Source organism: Myotis myotis, unplaced genomic scaffold (assembly GCF_014108235.1).
Source record: "Myotis myotis isolate mMyoMyo1 unplaced genomic scaffold, mMyoMyo1.p scaffold_m19_p_17, whole genome shotgun sequence".
NCBI lineage: Eukaryota > Metazoa > Chordata > Mammalia > Chiroptera > Vespertilionidae > Myotis > Myotis myotis.
The window spans coordinates 31,164,651-31,183,281 of record NW_023416321.1 but is presented as its reverse complement, the minus strand read 5'-3'; the positions used below and the strand labels follow the sequence as shown (position 1 = coordinate 31,183,281).

Here is an 18,631-nt window from a genome sequence, read left to right as displayed (position 1 = left end):
TTATTTCTCTAGAAATGTCAAGAGGTTAACTTAGCACTGATTACAATACACCCTCATTAATTACTCAGCACCTACTACTTGCCAAGCACTGGACAAGGCCCTGAAATTTCTGGATAAAGAGGTCACGTACAGTCTTTGTCCTTAAAGGGACAGGAAATCCTTCCTTTAGAGCAGCGGTTCTCAACCTTCCTGATGCCGCGACCCTTTAATACAGTTCATGTTGTGGTGACCCCCAACCATAAAATTATTTTCGTTGCTACTTCATAACTGTAATTTTGCTACTGTTATGAATCGTCATGTAAATATCTGATATGCAGGATGTATTTTCATTGTTACAAATTGAACATAATTAAAGCATAGTGATTAATCACAAAAACAATATGTAATTATATATGTGTTTTCCGATGGTCTTAGGCGACCCCTGTGAAAGGGTCGTTCGACCCCCAAAGGGGTCGCGACCCACAGGTTGAGAACCGCTGCTTTAGAGCTAAAGGGCTCTGGTCAGCCTTTTAGCGAACAGGAGGCTGTCCCAAAGCATTAATGTGGTAGGTAGAGGAGCTGCCAAGAGAAGAGGCAATGGCATTCTGGGAGGGATGAGGAAGGAGTCAAGTGGCAGGGCAGAGAAGGGTCCACTGGCTACACTTGCTCTGTGAAGCCAGATTTGGCACGTCTCCATGGTTGAGCGTGCCGTGACTCAGAAACTGCAAATGCCTGGGCTCTGTCATCAGCCACACCCCAATCTGAATCTCAGCTCTGTGACCATCACTGTGACACTGGGAGGCTAATCACCTCTCTGGACCTCAGTTACCTCCTATGCAATGGAGGTGAGAACTACACAAACTTCCCAGGGCAGCTGGAAGGATGGGTGGGGTACAGTATTCAGAGCCATGCAAGAGCCCAGTCAGAGAGCATTCAAGAAATGTTTACTCTAGGGGTGCATACAGTCTTTTGAATTAATGTTTCGAGTTTCTTTGGATATATTCCCAGAAGTGGGATCACTGGGTCATAAGGCAGTCCCATTTTTAATTGTTTGAGGTAACTCCATAATGCTTTCCACAGTGGCTGCATCAGTCTGTATTCCCACCTATAATGCTTAAGGTTCCCTTTTCTCCACATCCTGGACAACACCTGCTGTTTGTTGATTTATTAATGACAGCCATTCGGACAAGTGTGAGGTGATATTTCACTGGGGTTTTAATTTGCATTTCTCTGATGATCGGTGACATTGAGCATCTTTCCATATGTCTCCTGACCATCTGTATGTCCTCTCTGGAGGAGTGTTTATTCAGATCCTTTGCAGTGCTATTGACAACAGCCAAGATTTGGAAGCAGCCCAAGTGCCATCAGTAGATGAGTGGATAAAAAAGCTGTGGTACATTCACACAGTGGAACACTACTTGGCCATGAAAAAGGAAATCTTACCTTTTGTGACAGCATGAATGGACCTGGGGAGTATTATGCTAAGTAAAACAAGCCAATTAGAGAAAAACAAATACCATATGATTTCGCTTATATGTGGAATCTAATGAACAAAAGAGACTAAAAGCAGGCTCATAAATACAGAGAACAGGCTGACAACTGCCAGAGGGGAAGGGTGTTGGGGGACTGGGTGAAAAAGGTAAAGGGAGTAAGCAGAAAAAAAACAGACAAAAAAACCCTCATAGACACAGACAACAGTATGGTGATTACCAGAGGGAAAGGGGGGGTGGGGAGGAAGTAGAGGGTAAAAGGGGGATAAATAGTAATGGAGGAGACTTGACTTGGGGTGGTGAACACACAATACAATATACAGGTAATGTATTATAGAAACGTACACTGAAAACTACATAATTTTATTGACTAATGTCACCCCAGTAAGTTAAAGAAAAAAGAAAAAGAAAACGTCTGCTCTAGCCATAAATGCCCTGCTCACCACCGCCACTGCCTCAATGCCCACAGGACTTTTCTGAGTGTGGGCAGCAAGAACCATAAGTGGAACCGTAAGTGGTTGTCCAACATTTCCACACGAGTCTCTCTGAGCCAGCCCCAGCTTCCTGGGGCAACGTCATGGGCCATGTTTACCCTGTGGGTGTTTGGCACCTAGGAGACGGAGCCCAGGGTAGCGGTTCTCCTTTCTCGGGTGGCCCCTCATGCAGAGGACTTCGAGGCCTGAAGGACAGGGGTGCTCCCTTGGAAGGCTGGCTGGATCCCGACTCGCTGGCTGGGTGCCCCAGGGTTGCTCAAGTCGGGCAGCCAAGACTTGGGGAGCCCTCGCGGTGCCAGGCCGGCTCTGCTCCCACAGGACTGCTTGCTAGAAATAGCAGTACCCTCAGGAGGGCTGGCGGCTCTGGAAACTTCCTTGCTTCTCAGCCAAATCCAACACTGGCTCAACAAAGGCCTAGATGCCATGGGTGAAGCTGCAGGACCCAGTCTCATTTTCATTCCAGATGATAAGAGTTTTACATCACATCACAGTGTTAGCCTTGGGTCCCTGAGCACTGAGAAGGGACTAGGGGTCTCTGGTCAAGTCCCTAGCGTGGCCTGGGGGACAGGGGTCTCTGGTCAAGTCCACCACTATATCTGAGCATCAGCTCAGTGCCTGCAGTGTGGCAGGCACTTGAGTATTCATTCGTTTAATAAATTAATAACAATAAAGGAAATTTTCTAAAGACAGTTCCCCCAACACAAAACTCATTTCTCTTCTACTTTTTTCCATCTGCCGACATGCTTTACATATTTACATGTGTATGCTGCATACATGCAACCTGCACGCCATATATTTTCTCTTAATGTAATACCACAGCATGGCCATGCTTTTACCCACTCATCACAATTAACAGCTGAGTGCATAACAACGCATCCCCTCGCCAAAGGACATCAACCTTGTTCTTTCTGTATGGCAGATAATGCAGATATCCTCGTAAATTTTGCTTTGCTTTCCTACTGAATGATTGCCTTAGGATAGGCACCCTTGGAAGGTTGGACAGAGTCCAAGAGTAGCTACTGTCCTGGTGTTAGAAACAAGGAGAGGAATAGTAGGAAGCACAGGCAGGATCCACTCTCATAGGTGCTCAATAAATGTTCCTGGAATGAGTAAAAGCAGCTGGCCCAAGTGATGCCCTTAGTGGGTGGAGAGCCCCAGCCTGCCCCAGCCAGGCTCTCTGCCCATGTAGTCAGAAACAGGACTCCCGCACTAGCCTGTCTGGCTCAGTGGATAGAGTGTCGGCCTGAGGACTGAAGGGTCCCAGGATCGATTCCGGTCAAGGGCACATGCCCGAGTTGTGGGCTCAATCCCCAGTAGGAGGTGTGCAGGAGGCAGCTGGTCAATGATTCTCTCTCATCATTGATGTTTCTATCTCTCTCTCTCCCTCTCCCTTTCTTTCTGAAATCAATAAAAATGTATTTAAAAAAAAAAAATGAAAAGAAACAAGACTCCTCCCCAGTGCACATTCAGTAAGTCAGCAGCAGGGCTTCTGATAGCAGGCCAGTGAGTGCACCCAAACTCCATGTTTTGTTTTGTTTTTTGTTTTTTTAAATATATTTTTATTGATTTCAAAGAGGAAGGGAGAGGGAGAGAGAGAAACAGCAATGATGAGAGAGAGTCATTGATTGGCTGCCTCCTGCACACCCCACAGTGGGGATCGAGCCTGCAACCCTGGCATGTGCCCTGACTGGGAATCAAACTGTGACCTTCTGGTTCGCAAGTCAATGCTCAACCACTGAGCCACCCTGGCCAGGCCCAAACTCCATGTTTTAATAACAAATGAAGGTTGAGCTTCAAAATCCCTTTGGGGCTCTCCAGGATGGAGGCCAGGACCGCTGAAGACGGCACAGAGCCCTCCTACCTCTCACAGCCTTCTGTTCCCACCATGCTTTCCTCCTCACTCAAAGGCTCGGGCTCAGGGGCATGTGCAGCCAACATGGCACCTGAGGGCTGCATCTCCTGAAGGGCTTCACCTGGGCGCCTCCTGGCCTCCCCCAGGCCCAGCCCGCAGCCTCCTCAAGGGTTTCCAACAGCCCAGGCTCGCTCCCTCAGCCTCTGCACGCACTGGTCCTCAGCTTCCACCCTCCTGAGGTCTTTACTCAAATGTTACCCTCCCCGCAAAGCTGTCCTGACTCCTCATTGAAAATTACACCGCTCCTCACCCCTGGCTCTCTTCCCTGCTCTTACTTTTTCCAGAGCACATTCACCATTCAACAATATCTTTTTACTTATTCACTTACTAGAGGCCCAGTGCACAAAATGCATGCACTCGGAGGTGGTGGGGGGGGGTCCCTCAGCCCGGTCTGCACCCTCTCACAATCTGGGAGGCCTCGGGGGATGTCAGTTGGACATCCTTAGCACTGCCACCGAGGTGGGAGAGGCTCCCGCCATTGCCACTGCACTCAGCAGCCATGAGCCCAGCTCCTGTGTTCAGCATCTGCCCCTGGTGGTCAGTGCATGTCATAGCAACCGGTCATTCCACCGTTCAGTCCATTTGCATATTAGCCTTTTATTATATAGGACTGTCTGAATGTCTCCTCCTAACACCAAAACCTAAGCTCCACAAAGCCGACGTTTTTGTCCATTGTGTTCACTATTATTTTCCCCAGTGTTTAGACGAGTGCCTGGCCCCTAGTGCAGGGGTGGGGAACCTTTTTTCTGCCCAGGGCCATTTGGATATTTGTAACATCATTTGCGGGCCATACAAAATCATCAACTTAAAAATTAGCTTGCTATATTTGGTCAAACGTTTAATTAACTCACCACTAATGCCTTGGCAGGGCCAAACCAAATAATTTTGTGCACCTTATACAGCCCGCAGGCCTGATGTTCCCCACCCCTACCCTAGTGGATACCCAACCACAGTGGGTGCTGAATACATACCTGCTGAAAAAACAAACAGTAATCCTATATAATAAAAGGCTAATATGCAAACTGTCCCCTTGATCAGGAGGTGGACCTGGAGTTTGACCAGGGGGTGGGGCCAGCCAACCACCAACGGCCCCTCCCCCCAAGCCAGCCCCGCCCCCAATCAACTCCCCCCACCCCAATCAAGGGTGGGGCCAGTCGGTCAACCTCCCGTGTCTCCCACTCCCCCAACCCCCCACAGGCCCGGCCCTATTGGCCTGATCAGGGCGGGCCCACCGTACCCCACCCATGCACAAATTCATGCACCAGGTCTCTAGTAACATATAAAAAGATTCTTACTCTGTGTCAGGCACTCTGCTTTACATGGCTCATCTCACTTACTATGAACAATCCTATTAAAATCCCCATTTCACAGATGAGGAAACTGCTGCTCAGACAGATGAAGCAACTTGCCCAAAGACACACAGCTGAGCCAGGAAGAGAGGGGAGTATGAACCCCTCAAGCACTAGAACCTGTATTCTCTCCTACTATAGGGTCTGCTCACCCTCTGGGCCTTTCATCAAAATACAGAAGCAGCCCATGGACCCACAGAGCTTTCCAGAACAAGGCCAGGCAGCACCCACCCAGCGATCAAAATGGGGAAGAGGAGGCAGGAGCAGCGAGCCTCGGCCGTAGACCGAGCCTGGGAGTCCGCTTCTGTTCCACTTTCCCTGGAGAACAGCAAGTCTGACTTAGGGAACACAAGCACAGCCTAGTTTGGCAGCCATGGGTTGACAGGGGCCAGTTCGCTGTGACAAGTGGGATCGGGGCTTTGACAAGCTGGGTGCTAAGAAAACAAATCCTGCCAGACCAGGAAACTGCTTAAACCAAACAGGGCCAGAGAGGAAGTTTAGCTTTAGCTGTTAGATGCTCGAGACAAGATCTGGTCATTTGAGGCCGCCTACGTCTTTTTCTAAGAAGAGTCCAAAGCCCCTCTGGTTCAGGGGCCAAAGGTGGGGGCGGGTGCAGAATGGACTGGTGCAAATGGGGGAGCCCGTTTCCATTAGCCACATGGCAAATCATGGCCCACATGGCTGTCTGCACACAGGCTATTGGGAGTAACGATGTCTTTGGCTTTGGTTTCTTTTGTTCTTTTTTTTTTTTTTTTAACTACTTCCTAAAACTCACAATTGTCAAAGATGCAGTTGCAAGACTGGGCCAGCACTCTGTCTCAAATGCTCACTCTCCTCGTAAACCACCAGGCCAACCACACAGAAAGTTTCCTGTCCCCTGAGAAGACAGTTTCCATTCGCTGATGGATTCTTCCTTGCTCCGTCCAGTCCCCTTGGCCAGGGTGAGTCAGAGCCACCCTGAAGAGGGGAATCTCCTCAGGGACTTGTCACCTTCTTTCTCCTGAGATTCACCACCAACATTTAAAATACAACCCAGCCGGCACGTCGTCTCCAACAGGCCCAGTGCTACTGACTATGTTGCCTTTCTAACCAGAGCGCTTCAAAATAGAAGTTATTCGAGATGGAATCTGAACCCACAACTCCCTCCCCACCCCCACCCCCATCCCCACCCCCACCCCCACCCAAGGGTGCTGGTCTCCCCATCTTCCTTCTCAGAGAGGAGCCATCCATCCGAGTCATCTCCTTTCTTCTGCAAATGGTCACTTGTTACTCTGGGCTCCAATACTTGGATCATCTCATCCTGTTTCCGGCTCTGAGGTAATCCCATTTAAATGGTGTAGAAAAGGGGAGATTTTCAGACCCTTTTCCACATAGCATTATTTCTTCCAAAATGCTGAGTATTACTAAATCCTTCTCTGACCTCTCTCTGCCCGGATCAAGCGGATTTCTGAGGGGTGCAATGAAATGGAACACAAATGTGAATCCAGGCAATTCTATATTTGAAACCCAGATCCACCAATTACTTTGGGACTTATTTCCTCATCCACAAAGTGGGCTAATAGGCTATCATTACTGAGGAGCCGGCTAAGGAATATCCTATAAAAAGTCTGATATGTTTAAAACTGGGCAAGCCCGGCTGGCGTGGCTCAGTGGTTGAGCATCAACCTATGAACCAGGAGGTCACAGTTCAATTCCCGGTCAGGGCACCTGCCCGGGTTGTGGGCTTGAACCCCGGTGTGGGGCGTGCATGAGGCAGCCGATCAATGATTCTTTCTCTCATCATTGATGTTTCTATCTCTCTCCCCCTCTCCCTTCCTCTCTGAAATCAATAAAAATATATTTGAAAAAATAAAAAAACACAACTGGGCAAGTCTATCTCAAGTCAGCCATAACTGAGGGAGGAGGACATGGGGAGCCTAAATTATTACCTTCCTAGGATCTGGCCTCCCCTGCCCACTTGGCAACAAGCTCACATGAAAGAAACCCAAGAAGCCAGTTAGCTTTTGTCAAAGCTCAACAGCACCGGGGACCCTGAAGTTTATGAATCATCCGGCCTCCTCCAAACAATATGGCAGCCAGCGCCTTCCACGAGGCCCCTTTCCCAGAACCGCCACGCATCACAGCTCACTAGGTGAGTACGTTGTAGGCTGTCCAAAGTTGAGTATCTTGAAGCCTCTGCTCAGACCTCACGTGCCCTCTTTGCCCTGCCCTAAGAGAAGACAATGACAGGAAGCACAATGTCCCAAGTCTATGTTCCCAACAAGAGTCACAAATCAGAGCCCCCAGTCGGGGCAGATTGGGGCAGGGCCGAGCAGCTTGGTAAGAAGGGGGTTTCCCATGTCTACTTCTCAGGCTTATTTCCCATAAGTGATGCCTCGATACTCATACCTGGTATTGGCAGCCTCACTTCTGAGGTGGCAACCTCAGTGCCCTGGCAGAGGTCCAGGGTATCCTCGCCTGGCAGGCTGAGGCTGCCAGACCTTACAGGAGAGAATGCGGTTTCAGTGAACATGATGAAAGCGGGCAGCATAGAGCAAGCTTGGTTCAAATCAAGAAACACTTCCCGAGTTCCTGCACACCTCAGGATGCAGAGATGAGTCAGCTGTGGGCCACCGGGGGCCTCCATTCACACCTCACCCGCACCTGGTATTGTTTTACTCATCTACAAACGCCCCCGCTAAGCTGACGTTCTCATTCACTCTAATATCCTCACTGCCAAGCACAAAACTGGGGGGCAACAACTATTGGTTGAATTCGTATATTAATTCTTTAATATGGCACCAACTTTAGGGGAACAGCCCCAAGCTCCCACCTACCTCCCTGACCTCATGGCTAACCACAATCCTCATGGACCACCACTTTCCATTGTGCTCCAAGCACACTGGCCTGCTTTCCGGTCCTTGAACACACCAAGCTCATTTCTGCCCCAGGGCTCTTGCACATGCTGGTCCTTCTGCCTGGAATACTCTTCACCCAGGTTTTCACAAGGCAGCTGCCTTCTCGCCCTTTAAGACAGCTCACATGTCACCTTCTCTGGGACGGAGTCTTTACGAACCACCTGATCAGAAGTAGCAGCCTTCTTCCCACCCCCTCACTCTAACCTACTTACAGTTTTCTTTTTCTCGGGCCACTTTTCTCTGTCTAGTGGTTTGTTGTCCATCTTTCTCTTTCCGTTAAAGGAACTACTCTGTCTTCTTCACTGCTGTTTTTTTCCAGCACCTAAAACAGTGCCTGGCACACAGCAGGTACTCAATAAGTAGTTACTGGATGAATGGACAGGAGAGGTAAATAAAGAGCAAATTCAAGATGGAAAATGATTTGCACACCTTAAATATTTGATCATTTTATTTGGCAATTATATGTCAATAAAGCTGTTTAAAAAAAAAAAAAAGGAAATGATTTAACAAGGCTAAAAAGGAGAAAGGCACAGAGGCCAAAATGAGTTGCAAACAAAATATGAGATATTCACCCAGGGGTACAATTTTTAAGATAGCCATCATTTGCCCTGGCCGGTGTGGCTCAGTTGGCTGAGTGTCGTCCTGTGCAGAGAAAGGTTGCTGGTTCTATTCCTGGTCAGGGCACATGTCCAGGTTGCGGGTTCAATCCCCAGTCATGGTGCATATGGGAGGCAATCAATCAATAACCCTCTCTCTCTCTCTCTCTCTCTCTCTCTCTCTCTCTCATCAATGTTTCTCTCTCTTCCCCTCACCCTTCCTCTTTCTCTAAGAAACAATAAGAACATTTTTTTAAAAAGACAGCCATCATTCAAATACCATGAAATGGAGAACAGTTCAGCAACTATTATCACAAAACATATCCATGCTCTTTGACCCAGTAATTCCATTCCTGGGAATTATCCCAAGGAAATGAATTCAGAACAGGAACAAAAAAAATAAAGAGGCGCCTGTACAAAGATGATTCCAGTCACGTTGTTTGTAACAGCAGAAATCTGGAAACAACCGAAATGTCCAATAGCAGGGGAAATGCTTTGGCAAATGACAGCATATCCACTGGATGGAATATCATGCAGCAATTAAAATGACCAAAAGGGAGATAACAGAGAAACATGGACAAGTGTTTTAGAATAATGCTAAATCAGAGGGGGGTTAAAAAACATACTTAATTACTAGGCACTGTCCAGCACACCTTCCATATCTCAGCAACTCCTCACAAGAGTCTAAAATAAACCATTCTTCTCCCGCATAACTAACAAGGTTCAGAAAGTTAAGACTCTTGCCTAGGGTTGCAGAGCTAGCAAGGAACAGAGTCAGGATGTGAATGTGACCCTTTCCACCCAGAGACCGTCCATTCCTAGGATGACATCATGATTGTGTTTGGGAAGCCAAACTCAGAGATTGGATGCACCAGCAGAAAGTGACATGGTCCTCGAGAAACACTTGTGAGAGTACAGTAAAAAGCAAAATAAGCCCTAGCTGGTTTGGCTCAGTGGATAGAGCATGGGCCTGCAGACTGAAGGGTCCCAGGTTCGATTCCGGTCAAGGGCACATGCCCGGGTTGTGGGCTGATCCCCGGTGGGGGGCGTGCAGGAGGCTGCTGTTCAATGATTCTCTCTCATCATTGATATTTTCTATCCCTCTCTCTTCTTTTCTGACATCAATAAAAACATATTTTTTTTAAATGTAAACTCAGACCTAGGCATTTCACCTAAGAATCACCAGGGCCTGGCCCAGGCTATGGGTCTGGAGCTAAAGGCCATCAGTCTTAAAAAAAGTTTTATTCTACGCTAACAGATTTTTCCAGCTGGGAGAAGAGTTTGCAAATGCAAGTCAGGCAAGTCTGGGTTCAAGTCACAAGTTAGTCTCTCCTTAGCTGTGTTACCCTGGGCAAGTCACTTAGCCTCTCTGCACCTCAGTATCTTCAACTGTAAAATGGGGATAACAATAGAAACTTCCTCACAAGGTCGCGGTGAGGAGTAAATGCCACACAAACTCCAAACAAGAGGGCCAGGCATGGAGTAAGCTCGCAGTAAAAGTAAAAGTGAGTTATTATGACACTTCCATTTTGTAACATGCAGAAATGTTCACTTCGGAAACCACAGGTCCATTTGATCTGTTATCTGGAGAAAATAAAAGGGGCAGAACCGGCATTCTATGTCTGAGACCTCAGACAGTGGTGGGAGCACGCATCGAGGGCATCTGGAGTGGCCCCCGCCAGCCCAGGCCTCCCTCCGCCGACCAAGGGGCTGGAGAGAGCTCCTCCTTTCGAAAAGCCAGCGCCAGAAACAGGAAGCTGCTTCCTTTCCTTTCCATTCTGAGCCAGCATTTCCTTTTTTGTTTTAAAAAGCATTCCTTGTCTGTAGCCCAGCCCTTCCCCTGCCCTGGGCAGCCCCAGGCTCAAACACACCCACAGACATCTGCATTTCTCTTAGATTTTCTGCCCACCATCTGGGTCATGAGGTTCCTGGCCGACCCTGAGTGAGTATGCCCTTGGCACCAGGCTAACTGGCATACAAGGCCGGGAGGGGGCAGGACACAAGGACTACAGGCACAGAGACCTCCCTGGACACCTCGTGGGAAGGATTTAGTGACATATGACTTTAAGAGCTAGTATAGCAACCAGAGCACACTCGGCCTCCCTTTGTAAAGCACTTCCCTCCAGGAAAGGCAATCTTGAACTGCTGGGTAAGTGTACAGGGTCACCAGCCTCTTCTCAACCCACCCAATTTAAACTGGAACCTCAAATGGGACCTCGGTATCATAAAAACAACAGTAGCTGAAACTAAGCCCACAATTTCTCGACTCTTTCCCTCTTCATGGCTTGCGGCAATGTTTTCCTAACTATGTTTAGGTAGAAAAAATAGGTTTAGGAACGCTTGCTGCAGGACTTCTCAGAGCCTTTAAAACAGTAATCATCATCTTCAGGAATCTCCCAGAAGGAAGTGGCTGATGCAACACATTCTCGACTCCTTGAAGCCCTCTTTCACAAGAGCATCTTGCCGAAGAGAGTATGGGAAACGATGCATTAAGCCCTTTCAAGGATCCCAGCTGGGGGGGGGGGGGGGGGGGGGCGGCGCTATCCTCAAGGTAGCACAGACTGCATGAGAACATTCAGGTTACTTTTTAAATAGGACCTGTAACTTTTTTTTCTGAACAGCAAAAACTGGGTGCACCATGAGTGAAGTTGGTCCTGCTAATCCATTATCAAAACCAAACCCAAATCAACTGGCTAACCTGGGACTCAAAACCTGCGGGTGCCTTGCTGAAGAAAGCCCTCCACTCTGTAAGCAGCTTATCTCATCAGCTTTGCATAAAGCAAAACTCCGCTGGTCAATGTTGCAGACTCAAGCCTATAATTTATGCTGCATGAAAAGTTCTTTTTCTTAACCAGAGCTGGGCTATTCCATATAGTGCATTATGCTTTCTTTCCCTTTTCTTTTCTTTTTTAATTTTAAACACAGGTCTTATTTCATTCTTGCCATTATTCTGAAGGTGGAAAAAAATGAAAGAGGGGAGAAAAACAGCAAGCAAACAGGGTGACTTCTGATCCATGGCACTGAAAGGCAATCCACCAGTTAAAACACACTGAGGCCAGGACGACAAACACAGGTATATATAAATACAACAGAAGGTCCTATTGCTATTCCCGTCTTACAGTTGAAGATACTGAGGTACAGAGAGGTTAAGTGACTTGTCCAGGGTCACACAGCTAAGGAGAGAATAACTTGTGACTTGAACCCGGACAGTCCTGCCTGACTTGCATTTGTAAGTTTTAATTTAAAGTGGCAGCTTTTTAAATGCAGATAAGAAACAGTCATGCCTGGGAATAAATGACAAAGTATTTTTGATCCCAGGGTACACCCCTGCATCTCCACCTGCGGTCTGGAATAGGGGAGAAAGCCACTGAATTAAAAGGTTAAATCTTCTAGAAGCAATAGTATTTATAACATTATCTTGACGTTAAAACCAACACCAATGTATTATAGTAAAGAATGCAAAACCTGCACAAATTTAAGGCAAACACTGGGCCCTAGAAAAACAAGGGTTCACCCACCCAAGTCCCAAGGGATCTTTCAGTAAAAGGATGAGAAACCCTTGAAAGTTCACAGTCAGGTTTGATTCAAGGACCCTCTCCTAATCCACCCAGGGGCCCCCACTGCTGCAGGCAACCACAAAACTAGAACCCACAATCCTTGACACGTACGTAATCCAGAACCTCAGCCCCGGGGGCCAGGTTCTGTCTCCTGTTAACACTCCTTGACCTCTGGGTGGACACGGATGCAGTAGCAAAAGGGTTAATGCATAGAGGCTGTCATTTTATAAATTCTGGCATCCCCGATGAGGAGGTGGGAACACAGCAGCCCCTAAAGATGTTAAAGAACAGGACTGACGTTCAATGTGTTCACACACTTCGACCCAGCAAATTCCACTTCTAGGAATGCAGTCATGCACTCCCTGAATGGCCAACAATGGGGAACTGGTTCGATGAATCTGTGGTATGACCACACAAGGCAGCCACTAACGGTGACGTTGCATATCTATGTGTATTGATGTATAAGGTGATGCACATGCTAAACACATACATTTGTATGCAAATGCAGAGGGTAAAAAAATGCCAGAAGAATACATGCACAATGTTACTCGTGTATGTTGCTTTGCATGTATGTAGCAATACATACAAAAGAATTAACTCTGAAAAACAAAGACATTCCTATCGGGCATGACATTCCAAAGATGTGAAGATTACCTCCCATAAGCCAAGACAAAGGTCAGACCTCTTTGGGAGCAAATTTGCAATCTTTACTATGGAGGAGGGTTCTACCAGTTGGAAATGAAGGGCCCCAGAGGGCAGAGCCACACATAGCAATCCCTGTCTCTGGGTCTCCGCTTGGAGGACAGCTACCAGGAGAGCTGCCCAGCCCAAACTGGACCGTGACATGAGAGAGAAACAAGCTTTTATTCTGGCTTTTAAAAACAATCGATTGAGAATGGGAACCCTGGGACTAAATTCCTGCACCTACCATGATCGAAGAACGTCATACTATTGCATTATGTCAATCAGTCAACATATCCTGCCATTAAAAAAGAAAAATCTGCCCGAGCTGGTTTGGCTCAGTGGATAGAGCGTCAGCCTGCGGAATGAAAGGTCCCAGGTTCGATTCCGGTCAAGGGCATGTACCTTGGTTGTGGGCACATCCCCAGTGGGGAGTGTGCAGGAGGCAGCTGAATCGATGTTTCTCTCTCATCGATGTTTCTAACTCTCCCTCTCCTTTCCTCTCTGTGAAAAATCAATAAAATATATTTTAAAAAGAAAAAGAAAAATCTGAGTAGCAATGTGCAATGACCTACATATTTTGCAAACCGAGTTTAAGGTCATATAGCTATTTCTCAGGAACATATTAAATATTAGCTATCATGAAAGAAAGACTAACTCAGAGAGGTGGCATGATGGGTGATTTTCTTTTCTTTTACTCATCTGTGTTTCCTTTTTTATGGTGGACATGTATCATTATGTGTATTTTATAGTATTTTAATAGAAGCAGAAAGGTATAGGCTATGCTGCTAATCAGAGAAATTATTCAAAAAGAATAAGGCAGGTATCCATTAAAAAAATTACAGGTAACTTAATCTCTCCGCAGCTTCCCGTTTCTCAGAATGAGCCCAGCACCAGGCGGTGGTATCACTGTGCTAACAGGGACCTGTCTTTGAGAGCGTGCGGGGCTGCACGTTAGGGAAGCAGCCCTGGGCCTGCGCTCAGAGGCCGCACAGCCTGTGATGGCCACCGACAGGCCCAACCATCTGGAATTAAGCCAAGAGCCCCTGGGCCGGCCCTTCTTGTTGGCCACTTCCTCAGGCTCAGCAGCCATGACCCTGAGCAGAATCCCCCACCATGGTTTCTAGAGGCAACTGGGAAGTTCAGAACATGAAGTCTGAAGACCAGTCAACCCACGTTCAACCATCTACCCACTCCGTCTCTTAATCCCTCTGAGCCACAGTGTCCTTATCTGCAAAACGGGGGGTCCTGTGAGCGTTAAATGGGGCGACACATGCCAAGAGCCTAGGGGAGTGCTCAACACAGAACAGGTGAGCAAGAATGTCTTTTGTCCCTTCTCTGTTCTCACAATGCACCGGTTAATCCCATAACCCCACAGGCACCTGTGCAGCTTTCCCTCTAACTGAATGGAGGAAAAGATTCTAAGCAGCCTGTTCTGAAAGGATGTGTTATTAAAAAGCACAGCTTAGGGAACTTGGCCACAGACTTTGTTACTTCCCCCACCACTGCAGACACGGCCACGAAAGACGAGGGCCTCTGAAGTCCTTCTCCAGACCACAGCCAGCAGGCAGGGCCAGCAACTGGGGGTATGCAATACCGCTTTCCTGGACTTGGAGCCAACCCAGCAGAGAAGGAGGCATTCCTAGCACTGTCCCTGAGCTCCTGACCTCCCTCCGGCATCACCCAGGTCTCCCCAGGCTCGGGGAAACTGCAGGTGCCTTGCCAGGCAACCCCCAAGGTATGCTGGTGGCAAGTTTCATCAAGGAAAAAGTTGCCAAGGCGAAAACTGACACCAAAGGGGACAGCGCCCAGCTCTGCACCTCTTCAGGGATTGCAGGAGTAAAAACCTCCAGCAGGCAGTTGAAACTATGGTGATGGAGTGGAAGCAGAGAAAGGCCATACTCCAAGCAATGGCTGGGTGGGAAAGGGAAACCCGTGTTCGCTCTCAGTTCTGCCAGGGACCTGTGACCTGGGACAAGTCACCATCAAGACTGGAAATATTTTTCATTAAAACCAGGAGGTCAGCATCGGCCTGCAGAATGACGGGTCCTGGGTTTGATTCCGGTCAAGGGCATGTGCCTCGTTTGCAAGCTCAATCCCTGGCCCTGGTCAGGGTGCATGTGGGAGGCACCCAATCGATGTGTCTCTCTCACATCGATGTCCCCCCCGCCATCCCTTCCATTCTCTCTAAAAAACACACCAGGAAGTCGGTCTGGCCAACTGTTCAGCACATTCCCAATTCCTAAGCACTCTTGGCAAGCCAGGGCACTGGAGCTGCTACTGTTTGCCTGCCTGGCTCCCCCATTAGACTGAAAGTGTCCCAAAGACCTAGAGAGCATCCTACCTACCTCGGATCCTTGCCAGGGTAGCTGTTGCTAGGAGCTCAGCAGGCAAATCAGTAATAACTGGAAGGTTTGTGGAGTGAATACATCACCATGACTGCCCCAACGAACTGATCTGTGGGGACAGCTGGCATCCCTTTCCCTTCCCAGATGATTGGGGAACAGGGGGAGGGGCCACAGGAAGAGCTCGGGCCCTCCCTCCACACAGCAGGGGTCTGACCTCGGCCACAGCAGAGCTGAGTGAAGGTCAAACCTCCCTGATCTTTCCAGGAGCAGCAGGGCCCCCAGGGAAGTGGCCAGCTCCCCAACATCCCCTCCCCAGTGAAGCCAATGGGAAAGGCCCTTTGGGGACCCTTTCAAATCCAGGTCAGCCTATTTAGGAGGGGATTTTTCTCCAGAAGAGCACAGGTGGGGAGACTCAGTGTGCGAGGCCTGACTCTGGGAAGCACCAGCAGGCTGGCAGGAAAGCGCAAAGTTGCAGTGTCCACAAAACATGAATCTCCGCGAGGTGCCACTATCTCTCCAGTGCCCAACACAGACTCGGCCCAAACAGGACAAATAAATGAGGGACTGAACTGGTGCGGGGCTCCAGGCCTGGCTGCCAGGCCGGCTAGCAGTGTCCATATGAGCACATCTGAGGAATGAAAACACTTATCCTGCCTCAGCGGATCCTTCAGGCCCCGAGGAGGGTCTGACGGAGATGGGACACAGGCTCCGCTGGGATGAAGCAGCCTCACAACCGCTGTTTACAGACTCAGACTCGGGGTTCAGATTTCCTCTCCCTCCCCACGTAGAGAAAAACTGTGTGTGACACGCATTTGGTGGAATTGCAGGTGATTTCCTCAGACGGAGAAGGGCCCAGCACACTGGCCGGCAGGTAGGAGGCAAACATGACACCTGGGTTCCTTCCACTCCTTTGGAGAGTCATCACAGGCAGCTGGACACGCTGACCCCCCCACATCGGCACAGTCTGCAACCTCAGGCAGCGGCAGCAGCAGCAGCAGCTAGGCCTGGCCACCGGCATCAGGGACCCCCAAGGGCATCGCACGCGCTGTTTCTCCCACTGAGCGCTCATTTAATGGGGGCCAGAATGGGCTGGAGTTCCTAAGATTCTGGGAGAAGTCTGGCGCGGTTGCGAAAGCCAACCTCCAGTCAAGCCCTTTTTCAAAAGCCAGGAATCCAATGTTGCAAGCACGGTCTCTGGTATGAGAGGAGACTGCAGAAGAGGAAAGAAAACCAGAGTGGGCATCACCACTGTCCCATGGGACTCACCACAGGCCGCTGGGATGGCTTCCTGGCCTGTGTCACCCGCCGCTGGGAAGTAAGAGCCAGCAATAGAAGTAGCTTCCCTGAAAGGGGACCTGTGGTTTGAATGCCCCTGGACCCGCACCGGGGAAAGTCGATACACAGAATCTCTCAGTAGAAAGAGTGGGAACCTACAGACTCACAACAACCCTGTGGTTTTCAGCAGTCTCATGCCCATTTTGCAGATAAGGAAGCTTGAGATTCAGAAGTCTTGGGACTTGCCCAAGGTCACACAGACAGGACTCAGACTGGAAATTAAAGCCACGGGCTCTTCCATTGGCTACACTGCCCCATCAGGATTCTTAGAGTAATAAACTTCCCATCTACTTTATCAGTTTAGTACATCTGGACTTTAGAACCATCTTTAAGCAGAAAATAATCTTTCTTTTTGTTTTGGTTTTCTTTCTTGTTAGTCTTTTTTTTTTAAATTAAATGTATTGGGGTAACATTTATTGGTTAAAAACATGAATTTCAGGTGTACAACTTTATAATCTGTATATTATGTGCTCACTACCCGAGTGTCACCTTGTATTTGACCCCCTTTTACCCTCTTTGTCCTCCCCACTCCCACTTCCTCTCTGGTAACCACCATTCTGTTGTCCGTATCTGAGTTTGGCCTTTTGTTTATTAAACAGGGATATTCTTAAACAGGGTTATGTATAACAAATGCTGACTCAACCCCACTGAGGTCCCTTCACTAAACCACAGAAGTGCACAGAGATCCACTCTGGCCTCCCTTGTTTAGGTGAGGATGAGGCCTCTGGGTGAAGTGATTCCACCAAACTAGCTCCTGGGGACTAAATCCCCCCGCACCCCCAAAACAACCAAAGTCCTGCCTTTTCATGGAGAAGCGTGGACCTGAATCCACAAGACAATGGAGAGGACAGAGAGCTGGGTATTGGTTCCAGTTCACCCTGCAAATCCCTTTCGGGCCTTAGGAAGGGTTTCTGGCCACCTGACTGGATCATCCAAAGAAACACTCAGGAGGAAGGCCACTGAATAAACCAGCTCAGAGACCCAAATAGCTGGATGCTCTGGGTGTCATGATGCCACACCTTGGTTACAATGAGTGACACTGGAAGTCAGGGTACCATGAAGGCAAAGCGCCATTTCCAGAGGACAAACGGCGAACGGCTCTCCGGTATCCGCTCTGTGAACCAGGAGCACTTCTGAGCGACATGAGGACAGTCCGAGAGAGGCCAGCACAGAGAACGTTCTCTCATCCCAGCAACACAGGCTGCTGGACAAGGACCCCTCCCCTCCCGGAACTAAGCCACATAGGCCCCCTCCTGTGTCGGTTTAAAAACTGAACTTTCCTGGGCAAAAGCACACTCCGCTGTGTTCAAGAAACCAGCAGCCCTCGCCACTTGGAAAACAGCAGCCTGCCCGCAGAAGGGACAGTTGTGCGGAGTGTTGCTGGTTGGTTGGTTTTTTAAGCAAAACCCTGGTCAGTACTGCAACAGCAACTGTAACAAAAATTCTAATAGCCAGCGCTGATTGCATGCTTCCCACGTCCCTGGTTTTATAGCTTTGAAGAAAATAAAACTGAAGGAGAGAAGTCACCATCGAGCAATCTGGATCAAACAGGGATTCCGGTTTATGGTGTGCACAGAGGACTGGGTCTTGTAATAATTACAACAAATCACCGCTGGCCCTACGACAGCTGGCAGCGGCAATCAGCAATAAGGGGAGGGAGGGGAGGGGGGCGGATGAGAAATTAAGATTCTAATAAAACAAAACATCCCCAGATCGGCAGAAGACCAGATGTGGCAATGCAAGGGGGAGCTCCTTCTTCAAGTCGGAGTTAGCTATTCACTGGTCTCTGGATGCCACAGCCTTCCCAGCCTCTGGACAAAAGCAAGTTGGGAATACACCCGTTTCCCTCTATTGTGTATGGGGGTAGGGGGGACTCCCCCTTCTGAGAACCCAACAACCCTTCTTCCAAATCCTTTTAATACTGCACTTCCCAGCTATAATTTGAGAGGAGGGCAGGCATATCTTATTTCTTCTTTACACGGGAGGCTATTTC

At 48.7% G+C, this 18,631-nt stretch overlaps 1 protein-coding gene across 16 annotated transcripts in view; it reads right to left on the bottom strand.

Moving 5' to 3' along the window:
• The window catches only part of KSR1 (kinase suppressor of ras 1), a 141,570-nt gene that overhangs the window by 121,626 nt on the left and 1,313 nt on the right, over positions 1–18,631 (bottom strand). The window lies entirely within an intron of this gene.